Raw genomic sequence first — 12656 nt, forward strand, 5'->3', positions numbered from 1 at the left:
TCTTTCTCCCCTCTTCACCCATTCACACTTTCGACTAGTCTCAGAAAAACCTCTCTAAATAACAATAAACAAACAAAACTCCTAAAATATTCCTTATCTATGCCCCAGTGCTACTTCTTCCCCTATTTCAAGCAACTCTTCAGTTCTATCTTGGAGGCCTCCCTTCTTTGATTCCTTTGGAATCTTATTGCTTTAATAGTCTATGCTTCCATTCCAGCTGCTCCACATTTTACAAGACAGATCTATCAATCTATGCCATCCCCTCTTCCATTTATATCAGGTAGTCCCTAAATCATGAAGCTTTGGCCTGTCTCTATATCTTTGGTCCATGACCTTTTGTCCCAGAATAACTTGCTTTCTAGTTCTGAAACTGCTTTCATATATAACTAACCCAATTTTCCTTTGTTGTTCAAGCTAAGTTGACAAACATATCCCAGTACCAAAAGAAACTAGATCTTCTTTGTATATTCATGATTATGAACTTAATCACATGTCTATGTTAGAGTCATAAGTTTTCTTTTTCTGAATCCTTTTGTGGCAAAGAAACAAATAGAATATTTCCAAAAACATTTCATTGAAATTTAATAAACACAAACTATGTGAAAATTGCTGTATTGGTTATTAAAATTTTAAAGTTAGAGATAGCACATCATAATTTCGAATAGGTTACATCCAAATGGAGGAGTTTCAGAGGTTTACTGATTTTATAAATTAGGACACCAACCTTGGAGCTGGATATGCACTTGATGTAGTTTATTGCTGAAGGACATATGTCTTACTGGCATGATTTGATTGATCTTTAGAAAGTAGGAGTTGAATAAAACAATAATGTGACCGAGACTCAAGGTGGACAGATTTTTGTCCAGGAACCTGGCTTCTTGGTAATTATTTTTAAAGCAAGGAGAAATTATTATTTCATTTTTGGATTCTTCTCTTTCCAAAGTCTTTGCTAAGATTTTCACTTCATTGTACTTGCAGCACTGGAGCAAAGGATGCAAGTCAGAAATTGAGTTAAAGGAGGAGGATTTCTTCCCTCTTCTTCCTCAGTAGCAATGCCAATTGCACCAGAGCAGGCAAATGTACTTGCTTAGTTGATCGTAAGTACCTTGCACCTACATGAGCCAGTAGATAGAGCACTGGAACTGGAGTGAGACATTTACTGGCTGTGTGACCCTGGGCAAGTCACCTAGATTCTTTTTGCTTCATGGGTTTAATAATATCACCTACCTCTCATAATTGTGAGGATCAACTCAGAAATTAATGTAAACCACTTAGCACAGTCCCTGGCACATAGCACTATATAAATGTTAATTATTGTCATTTGTTTCTTTCCTTGAGCACAATTCAGAACCTATAATACCTAAAAAATGGGCATTGGAATCTTCATCGGGAGACCAAGTTCATTAGTTCATGTCTCTGGTGTCAATTGCACAGTAGAAAATGATTTTCATAACATACTTCTCAGAGAGAGAAAACATGATCAAGAGGATCTGACAGCTAAATTGCTAAGAAAGCCAAGCTTTCCTGGCCAGGATATTTGAATTCTGTGAACACAATGCAAGTCTAAAGTAAATAGTAGTGCAGTGAGACAGAGAGAAAGGGGGCCCTCTCCTTGCCAGAAGCCAGATTTTCCTGCAAGAAACTCTGTAGTCCAGAGAGGGGCTTTGGAAGGAAGCTGGTGAGTGTCCCCACCCTCTCTACAACTAACCATCAGCAGTTGTTATTGTTACAATAGGGTTGTTGGAGAATTTCTCAAATTATACTCCAAAGGAGACCAGGAGGAATCTTATCCATCAGCTGGGTCTATAGCCTAGAGGTCAATAACTTCAGAGAATGGCTGAAAAGCATATAATAAGGTTATTCAAAGCTAGCTTAGGGAGCCACTCACTGGAAAGTGATTCCCCAAACAAAGGTTTAGCTGAGCTTTTAATAGACTTTGGCTATGAGGCTCAGCCTCTTTACAGAGATTTCAACAGTATACTAAAGCCAATAGAAATCAGTTAGAGTATATATATATATATATTAATATGAGTGTCTCTATAGGTCTATCTATTCCTGGAACTTTGATTCTTTGTTATCTTTTTTTTTAATGTAATCTAAGAAAGGGTGTCCAAAAAAAAAAAGGAATTTTGATTTTCTCCTCAATTTTTTCCTCTTTAACACTCCCTTTTTTTGTATTGCCAAGTCTCTACTATTCAAAGCTTATGTTAATTTACTTTTTCAATTACTCTTCCTTCTTTTGCTTTTTTGAAGTTTTCTTAGCATTCAATATTTTAACTTGAGAGATAGTCTTAGTTTTTGTCTCCTCCTTACATAATGATGAAAAGTTTATTGTGTAAAAAAATAAGAAGCTCACTCCAATGAGGGCTATGACTATCATTTTAAGACCTTTACACAAGTCTTTTATTCATCTAGAAATATTTGATTAGTGCTAAAAACTCCAGTGGGTGATAAAAATAAGCTTATCTTGGGAAATATGAAAAATTATGATAATGTTTTTGAGTTTGTTCATATTCTAGCCACTTCTGATGGCATAAAAGCAGCACTTTGCATTTACTTTGTTGCACTAGCATCAGGCCTAGTGTCATACTATTTTAGACACTGAAAGAAAATTTATTTCTGTGTGAAGGACTGGTGGTATTGAGCAGAGTATTAAACACTTCTTAGAGTTTTGATCTCTCGGGCAGTTTATAGTTATCTTAAAGTTTGGACTAGTTGTATCCCCACCTCCGAATAGGATATATATTTGCTAACTTATTTCTTTCCCTTAAATCTCAGATTTGTGAGTAAGGAAAAGAATTATGTAATTAGTATGGGTTGCAAAATTGTTCCATATAGAGAGGGGATCTTTCTTACCACCTGAGTAATTATTGTCAATAAGTTCTCCTGGCATATACCAGGATTCATCTTCTGTACTAGGTACATCTTCTAAATAGTTTTATTGACATTCTATACATACAAGGACTAAATAACTTCATGTTGTATATTGTACTCAAGATGTATATGGTACTTCAGACTTTTGTTAAATATTTGGGGAAGGATCAGATTATCAAAAAATTTTTTCAACTTTTTACTTTATCCTGGGGAAAGAAGAAATCCTGTATATTTCCACTGTTTTTGAGAAGTCACTTAGTGGGATGAAAAATACAACCTATACATGGAGTTATTTATTTATTCAATGAAGAAGGATTTCCAGTGCAGAATCTAAGTGCATGTAATCCACTGTTTCTATGTTTTGATTGATTCAATAGTTGTTGAGGCTGACTGCTTTGAAGGAATAATGTTGATAATCAAGAACTGATATTTGATATGCAAGGATTTTAGGGGGTGATCAATATACTCCAACAGCTTCAGTTTCTAAGTTATACATTGAGAATTAGTCTGAATAAAGACATGTACTCTTCCCTACCATGCATTCTGATAGTGATCCATAATATTGATTCCATAATGCCAAGTCATAAATATATAGACACTAGGTTGATCATATCCTGGATGGTAAGTAGCAAGAACCCTGCAAAAAATTTAAAAAAAATTAAACCCAGCTTATGAGATCATTGGATGGTAGGTGGAGTTGGGGAGCAGAAGTACATGAATGATAATCAAGAAGCTATCAAAATGTGATCATGTTAGTTATTTCCTATTGGAGAGGATAGTAACCTCTATTTTCCACTCGACATTGAAGTTTTTAGTAGAAGCAGGAACCTTTATTGAGGCAAAACATTCCTCATGAAGTGTCCTCAAATGGGATTGATAGATGCAACTGAGTATTTTCTTCTAACATAGAGAGAATCTGAAGGAGGATTAGAAAGTTAAGACGGGAATGCGTTGTTGAATTTTTCTTATAGTCAGATAAGATAATGGAATCAAGAAGTTATCTACAGGGGCAAGGCATCAAGAAATTAAATGTTTGAGACAATGCAACAAAAGTCAACTTTTGTCCCAATCTAAGGAATTCACTGAGCCTAGTTTTTTGAAATCATTAGTTTTAGATCTCTTGTAGATTGAGCTGTAAGTAACTAATATGTTTTTTCCCTTCAAACTTTATCATTCTTTATATTGTGAGAATGATCTGAAATGGCTATAACACCAAAGCAGTAAAAAGGATTTTTGGTGGTAGGCATTGATGTAGACCATACATCTATGTTGAATATTACAGCAAGAAATTTTTCTTTGAAATTTCAAGAGTCCTGAATTTTGTTATATAGTCTACAGTAGCTGTTGGTCCAAGATAATAGTCAATTGCTACCTCAAATTGCTCTCTTAATTCTTGCTTTAGTGGGGCTGAATGCATGAGTCTACCAAATACTTGCTCATGGAACGATAATTTATGTTTGCAGTTTGAAGAATTTCACAACTGTGAAAGGACTGGGGGTTAAGGTAATGGCTGTTTTAGTCTTATCTTGCCACACACTATTCTATAGTATTATCAAAAATTATCAAATTTTCAGTATTATCTTCCCTTCTGTTTATCTAAGTAATATTATTATTATTATTATTATTACTATTATTATTATTATTATTATTATTATTATTATTATTATTATTATTATTCCTGTTGACTCCTTAGGAGCATAGGGCCGCAACCATCTCACGCCAGTGGACTCTGTTCTGGGCAACTTCCCCCAGCTGGGCCCATGTCATTCCGACTGTTTTTGTTTCATTTTCGGCAGATCTTCGCCAGGTCTATTTTGGTCTTTCTCCTCCCTGAAGGGTTCCAGCACAATGCTTGTCTGGCTACGTTGTCTTCCGGTTTTCGTAGCATATGTCCTATCCATCTCCACTTACGTTTCTTTATGTCCTGACTGATGGGATACTGAATTGTTCTTTCCCAGAGTCTGGCATTGGAGATCTTTTCAGGCCATCTGATGTTCAAGATGTAGCGTAGACATCTGTTAACAAAGACCTGGAGTTTATTGGTGTTAGCGCTCGTCACTCTCCAGCTTTCTGATCCATATAGGAAGATGGCCTTTACGTTGGTATTGAAGATTCGGAGCTTAGTGACGAGGGACAGTGCTTTGGAGATCCAGACAGACCGCAGGGTGTTAAATGCCCGTCTGGCTTTGTTGATTCGGTTTCTGATGTCCTCATCTGCTCCGCTGTCCTTGCTGACTGCTACCCAAATAGGTGAAGTGGTCCGTCTCCTTGATGTTTTCTCCCTGTAGTTGGATTGGCAGGTCCTGTCTGCTGTTGACTGTGATCACCTGGATTTCTTCTTGTTGATCTTCAGACCTGTCTTCTCCGCCTCTTCAGAGAGTCGTGCAAGTTTGGCTTGCGCATCCTGCTGCTTGTGAGAAAGGAGACAGATGTCATCCGCGAAGTCAAGGTCCTCAAGCTGTTTGGTATGAGTCCATTGAATGCCCGTATTACTGTCCTTGGTAATTCTTCTCATGGTCCAATCTATGACCATCAAGAAGATAAGGGGCAAAAGCATGCAGCCTTGCTTCACTCCGGTCTTCACTGTGAAGGGAGCCGTCAGTTTCCCATTATGGATGACCTGGCAGGTAAAGTCTTCGTATAACTGCTGGATGATGTTGATGAGCTTCGGGGGAATCCCCTAATGCTGCATCAATCTCCAGATGATGTTCCTGTCCATGCTGTCAAATGCCTTCTCGAAATCCACAAAAGTCATGTAGAGGGGGGACTGCCATTCAATGGACTGTTCGATGATGATTCTTAGGGTGACGATGTGGTCGGTGCACGATCTGTGCTGACGAAACCCTGCTTGTTCTATTCTCAGCTTCTTGTCCAAGGCCTCCTTCAGTCTTTCTAAGATGACTCTGGTCAGGATTTTGCTGGGAGCGGATAGAAGCATGATTCCTCGCCAGTTGCTGCATTGGGATAGGTCACCTTTCTTGGGTAGCTTCACCAGGTAGCCTAGTTTCCAGTCTGTTGGGACTTGTTCCTGTTCCCAGATCTTCTGCAGGAGGGGTTGTAGCATCTCCGCTGACATTTCTGGGTCTGCCTTGAGTGCCTCAGAGGGGATGCCGTCTGGACCTGCAGCCTTACCATTTTTCATGGTCTTGATGGCTTTGATGATCTCAACTTTGGTAGGTGGGCCCGTGTTCACCTGAAGCAGTTCGGTGGCTGGTGATAGGTCCGGAACAGTTGGTGGAGGCGGTCGGTTCAGGATTTCTTCGAAATGCTCTGCCCATCGGGCTCTCTGCCCTGCATCGCTTGTTATTGTCTTGCCAGTCTTGTCCTTCACTGGCTTGCTAGGGTTGTAGTTCTTTCCTGATAGAGTTCTTGTTATTTCGTATAGCCTCTTCATGTTCCCCTGCCCAGCTGCTGGTTCTGCTTCTTCAGTCATTTCGTGAATGAACCATCTCTTGTCATATCTTGTGCTCTTCTTGACTTGATGGTTAATTTCCCAGTACTGTGTTGGAAGTTCTTCTTTCTCCTGTTGATCTTGGCACTGGCTGATCTTCTGTTTCAAATCTCTTCTCTGTTGTATCTTGGCCCATGTCTCTTGTGTTAACCATTCCTTGCACTTTCTCTCTCTCTTTCTCAGGACTTCTGTGCAGGTGGTCTTCCAGGTCTGCTGGAGTTTGGTCCAGTGGTTTTCAACTGTCTCTCCCATGAGTCCTGTCAAGGCTGCGAACCTGTTCTTGATTTCGCAATTGAATGCTTCTTTTTCCTCTCTGGTCTTAAGATCTTGCACGTTGAACTTATGGTGTAATCTGCCTGAAAGGTCGTTGAATGATTTCAACTTGGTTCTAAAAGTTGCCACCAGGAGCTGGTGGTCCGAGGCCACATCTGCACCACGTCTTGCTCTAACATCTAGAAGGCTTCTTTTCCACTTGCGGGAAACTGTGATGTGATCTATCTGATTTTCCGTCCTTCCATCAGGTGAAGTCCAGGTTGACTTATGAATTTTCTTGTGTGGGAATATAGTACCCCCAATACCAAGATCGTTGAAGGCACAGAAATCCGTAAAGAGCTCTCCATTTTCATTACAGGTGCCTACTCTATGCCTTCCCAAGATGAATTCCTTTCCTGTGTTGTCTTCTACCTTTGCATTCAAGTCTCCCATAACATCTTCAGGTCTCTTCTTGGTGTGCCATCAAGTAGTGCCTGTAGGGAGCTGTAAAACTCTTCTTTTTCCTCTTCCTCTGCCGCATTGGTGGGTGCATAGCATTGGATGATGGTGATCTTCTTCCCCTTTGAGTTGAACCTTGCTGACATAAGCCTTGACGAGATAGGTTCCCAACCTATCAGCGCCTTTTTTGCTTCAGGTGTCATGAGCAGCGCTACTCCCTGGGTGTGGGAATGGTCCGGGTCTTCATGGTCCGAGTAAATAATGGTTTCGCCTGATATCAGACTGGTCTGGCCGCTTCCATTCCATCTGGTCTCACATAAACCGAGGACCCTGATGTCGTATCTTTTCATCTCATTTACTACCTGAGCGATTTTTCCGCTTTCGTATAAGGTTCTTACGTTCCATGTCGCTATTCTGGTTTATTTTGCCTTGGTCATCAGAAGATTTATCGGCGAGCTGGCTTCCCAGAGGCTTTCACCAGCATGTATCATGGACTCTGTTGGAGAGCAATCCTCCAGACTAGGCGATCTTTGGTTTTGTTGTTTTGGTGAGGTTGCGGTTTCTATAGCAAATGTGATTTTTTACGGGGTGGGGTTGCTAGCCCCACGCCCAACCCTCCTCCTTTTTCAGCTGGGCTTGGGACCCTCCTTGGCAGAGTTGTTTATCTAAGTGAGGCAGGGCTCCAAAATCCGGCAACACTATTATTCATGCTCTTGTCTTGGTGCTAAAAAGAAGACTCTATTATACCTATTAAATCTATATTATATAAGGAAAAGACCAGGTATACAAGAGTGATAGGGGAAAGGGATAGTATTTTAGCAACAAGAATGACTTTCACAGCTTTTCTACTGGGGAGAATAGAAAGCATCAATATGAATAGGGCAACTAATTATAGAATTATCATATCAATATCAGAAGCATTAGTAGAACAGGGCAATTGATTAGAGATAGCTGAAGGCAATTAGATTGCCTCTAGTAGAGTGGAAATGAAATGAATGTGTGAAAATAGGGTTCCAATTCAATTCAGAAAGCCTTGTTTCTTCCAGATTTACTGACTGCAGAGCACATCCAAAGCATAACAAAAGACAATATAGCAGTTCACTGAAATCCCTGAGGTTAAATGGCAAGCTTGGGTTAGAGCACTGAGCTCAACTGCCTGAACAGAGAGGTGACCTGGTATGATATAAAAGATTCAAAGATATCAGTAGGGATCACAGTGTCATAGAATGTGACCTCACTTCCATCTGGGGCTTCCTTACAGGACTTTCACAGAAAAGAACTGAGTCAAGGTTAAACAGGGAGATTTCAGATAAGTGTTCATGTAGTTTCAGAGATAAATGTAAAAACTAAAGGCACTCATGGAATTTGGAAAAAGACTTTCCTTCATAGGGGAGTCCTATGAGGGTTACTAGATTAGCCATATTGCAACACAAGAGAGAATGATGGAAGGATTAGCAAGAAGGACTTATTCGTAGATATGTCTTTGGTTTGAAAGATGCTGTCTATAGTGAATCTGGAATGATAAATGTTGGAGAGGATATGGTAGAATTGGGCTGCTAATAGACTTGTTGGAACTTTGAAATGATAAAACCATTCTGGAGAACAATCTGGAACCATGCTCAAAGCACCATCAAACTAAATACCCTTTGATTCAATAAAGCCATTATTAAGTTTGTATCTCAATGAGATCAAAGATAGGGGGAAATGACCTACTAATGCAATATTTAAAGCAGTTCTTTTTGTGGTGACCAAGAACTGGAAACTGAAAGACAATCTCTCTCTCAATCTCTCTCTCTCTCTCTCTCTCTCTCTCTCTCTCTCTCTCTCTCTCTCTCTCTCTCTNCTCTCTCTCTCTCTCTCTCTCTCTCTCTCTCTCTCTCTCTCTCTCTCACACACACACACACACACACACACACACACGCACGCACACACACCCTGGAAAGACATGAAATGATGTAGAATGAAGTGATCAGAACCAGGAGAATATTGTACTCAATAACAGCAATAATATAGGATGCTCAGCTATGAACGAATTAACTTTTATCAGCAATGTAAGGATCCAGGAAAATGCCAAGACACTGGTGACAAAAAAAGGCTACCATAGAAGGAACCACCATAGAAAGAACTTATAATTCTGAATGAATTTTGAAAAAATACCATTGGGGTTTTCTGTAGTGTAAGCAATGTGTGTCTTTTTTCATGATATGATGAACATAGATATATGTATTGTATGATAATGCATGCCCAATCTATATCATATTACCAGCTGTCTTAGAAGGAAAGGGAGGGAGGGAAAGAACATTGTTTATAAAATGTTAGAAAACAATTGTTAAAAATTGAATCAAAATATAAAAAAATAAAAATAACTGGAAATTGAAGATATGTACATCAGTTGGGGAATGTCTGAGCAAGTTGTGATATATGATTGCAATTGGAATACTATTGTGCCATAAAAAATGGCAAACAAGATGATTAAAAAAAACTGGAAAGACTTTGATGAAGTGATGCATAATTAAGTGAGCAGAACCAGCATGATGATGTACATAATAACAGCAATTATATACAATGATAGGGACTTCCAGTGCCAAGATGGCAGAGTGAGGAGGGAACCTGCCTGATTTCTCCAAAAGTCATGTCTTTAAAGCAAAGCCTCAACCGATTTTTGGAGCAGTAAAGCAGTTTTCCAACCCAGAAAAGCTTGGAGGGTCAGTATAAGATTTGTCACCCTGGGTTGGGAAATTAGCACAGAACTCAGTAGGCAGCCTGAGCAAAGGCAGACCTCACCCCAGCAGGGGAAGGATGAGATCCCCTGCCCCTAGTAGAGAGACTTCAACCCACAGAAGCCAGTGGGAATCCAGGCTCCAGGAAAAGTCAATAAAGGTTTCAACTGGATATGTCTACACCAGGGCAATCTTCTTAGGGCAGGGTATCAACAAGGCCCCCTACTATTTGAGCCAAGAGCAAAGCTTCACCCTCATAGCAGGAGAACCTCAAACCCCCACAAGCTATCAATGAGACACTGCCTCCCAGGAAATTTCATTAAGGATGCTTTAATAGGACCTAAGCTTCTAAAAGGGTCTTGTCCACAGTTCAGGCTACCAGTAAGGCTCCCCTCCGTGCAGGCCAGCAACAAAGCCCCCTCCACTGTGCCAGGAAACAATGCAGTCACTCCACTGTGCAAACCAGAAGCTGGGACCTCCCATTCTACAAGCCAGCAGCAAGGACCCCTAAATGTTGAAAGGTAGCAGTGAGGACTCCAATTTTGCAAGCGAAGAAGTTCCTCCATTGTACAAGCAAAGGAGTAGGTCCTTCAGTGTACAATTGAGCACTGAGGCCTCCATCTAGTACAAGCCACCAGTGAGGACTCCCAGCAGTACAACTAGCAGGTAGGTCCTGAGACTTGTGCAATATAGAAGCAAATCCCCAAGCCCTGCAAGAAGAAATTTGGGACAGTGCCTTCTTCAACCCGGGAACAAGGCCAACTTTAACATATACTGAAAAATAACATAGCAAACTGGAAAAAATAAGCGCACACATGCGCGCACACACACACTCACACACACACACACACAAAACATGTCAAAAAAGAGCCTAATTTTAAAAAGTTATTATGGTGACAGGGAAGAGCAGGGTGAAAACATAGAAGAGAACAAGGACAAAATGGCTAGAAGTGAAACCTCAAATGAAATGTGAATTGGAGTCAGGCACCAAAAGAATTGGAAGAGGTTAAAAAAGACTTTAAAAATCAAAAAAGAGTTAGAAGAAAATTTGTTAAAAGAAATGAGCAAGAAAATAATTAAACAAAAGATAACAACATGGTTAAGGAAGTGCACAAAATGAGAAACAATATACAGAAATTCACTTCAGATAAAAAATTCCTAAAAACTTAGAAGTGAGTGTCCTTTGATGTCCATCACATTGCTTCACTCACATATATGACTTATTCAACCCAAACTACTTTGCTAAAATACATTAGTTTCAAAGGCATTAGAGTTTTACTCATTGACTGCTTACTAGACAATTCAGCTAAGAAACTGGATTCTTATTTCCTGGGTGGCTGATGTCCCAGACTTTGATGCATCCCTTCCCACCAGCATATACTTGTCTTGTGGGGTTGCTGATAGTAACTACACACACTACTTATCCATGATTAAGGGTGATCTGATCTGATGAGTATGTTGAGGGATTCCCAGTCCAATGAGCACATCAGGGGGAAAAGGTATAGGCTGCATCTGACCATCTGCACTAACGTGAAAGGAATATGCTCTAAAGGAGAAAACAGAGTGGAAATGAAAGAAAATAATGTATTGTACTGTTACTTGTGCTGAATTAAGATGAGAGATGAAGAATAAAATATTCAGTATCATCAACAACAAAAAATGGAAATTGTAAAAGGAAAAAAGTAGTATGGAAACTCATGGAAGAAAATATTTTCTTAAAAATTAGAATAAAAAAAGAAGCTGATGACTCCATGAGTCATCAAGAGACAATGAAAAAAAAATCAACACAATGAAAAATAATAGAAGGAAATATGAAATTTTTCATTGGAAATAACAACAGATCAGGAAAATAGATCAAAGAGCAGTAATTTAAGATTATTGGACTACCTCAAAGCCATGGTTAAAAAATGATCTGGACATTATATATTTCAAGAAATTATTAGAAAAATAATACCCAATATGCTAGGAACAGAAGGCTAGATAGAAATTGAAAGAATCCACCAATCACATCCAGAAAGAGATTGAAAATTGAAAAATGCCAAGAATATCACAGATAAATTCCATAGTTCTCAAGTTAAGGAGAAAATACTACAAACAGCCAGAAAGAAACAATTCAAATATTTTAGAGTCACAATAAGGATAATACAATATTTAGCCACTTCTACATTAAAGGATCTGATGGTCTGAGGTATGAAACTGGGGAGAGTAAAAGAGATAGGATTACAATCAAAGAATACCCACAAAAATGAGTATAATCCTTCAAGAGGGAAATGGATATTGATTGAAATTGAGAACATGCTCATAGTCCTATTGAAAAGTCCAGAACTGCATGGAAATTTTGACATTCAAATAGAAGTCTTAAGAAGAGCATAAGAAAATAAAGAGGAAAGAGAAATTATAAAGGATCCAATAAGATTGGACTGTTGGTTTTCCTAAATAAGAAAGTAATACTTTTAATTCTTGGGAATTTTATCAATATTAGGGCAATTAAAAGGAACATAAATTGGTAATGTTGGTGTGAATTAAAAGGTATGGGATGATATTAAAAAAAACAAAATTAAGAGATGAAAAAGGATTGCACTGGGAGAAGAGCAAAGTTAGGAAAAGAATGAGAGAATTATCTTAAAAAGAAATGTGGAAGAATTATCATAATGGAAGAGTATATGGGAGGGAATTTAAAAAGGTCCAAGATAAGAGGAGGCTGGGGAGTATCAGTAGAAGAAAAGACAAATTTTGGAAGATGATGCTCAAAAGCAAAGCACTTGTGAAGAAAACCAAATTGATAGTATCAAAGATGAAAAGGGAGACCTCACCTCTAATGAAGGGGAAATTAAGGCAATCATTAAAAACTATTTTGCCCAATTATATGGCAATAAATATAACAATTTAGGAGATATGGA

The 12656-nt window shown here is 38.9% G+C and overlaps 1 pseudogene; it reads left to right on the forward strand.

Annotated features, from left to right (window-relative positions):
• Nucleotides 1-10047: 10047 nt before the first annotated feature.
• The window catches only part of LOC123250559, a 98889-nt pseudogene continuing 96280 nt past the window's right edge, over nt 10048-12656 (forward strand).

This window comes from Gracilinanus agilis, chromosome 1 (genome assembly GCF_016433145.1).
Source record: "Gracilinanus agilis isolate LMUSP501 chromosome 1, AgileGrace, whole genome shotgun sequence".
In the NCBI taxonomy this organism is placed as follows: domain Eukaryota; kingdom Metazoa; phylum Chordata; class Mammalia; order Didelphimorphia; family Didelphidae; genus Gracilinanus; species Gracilinanus agilis.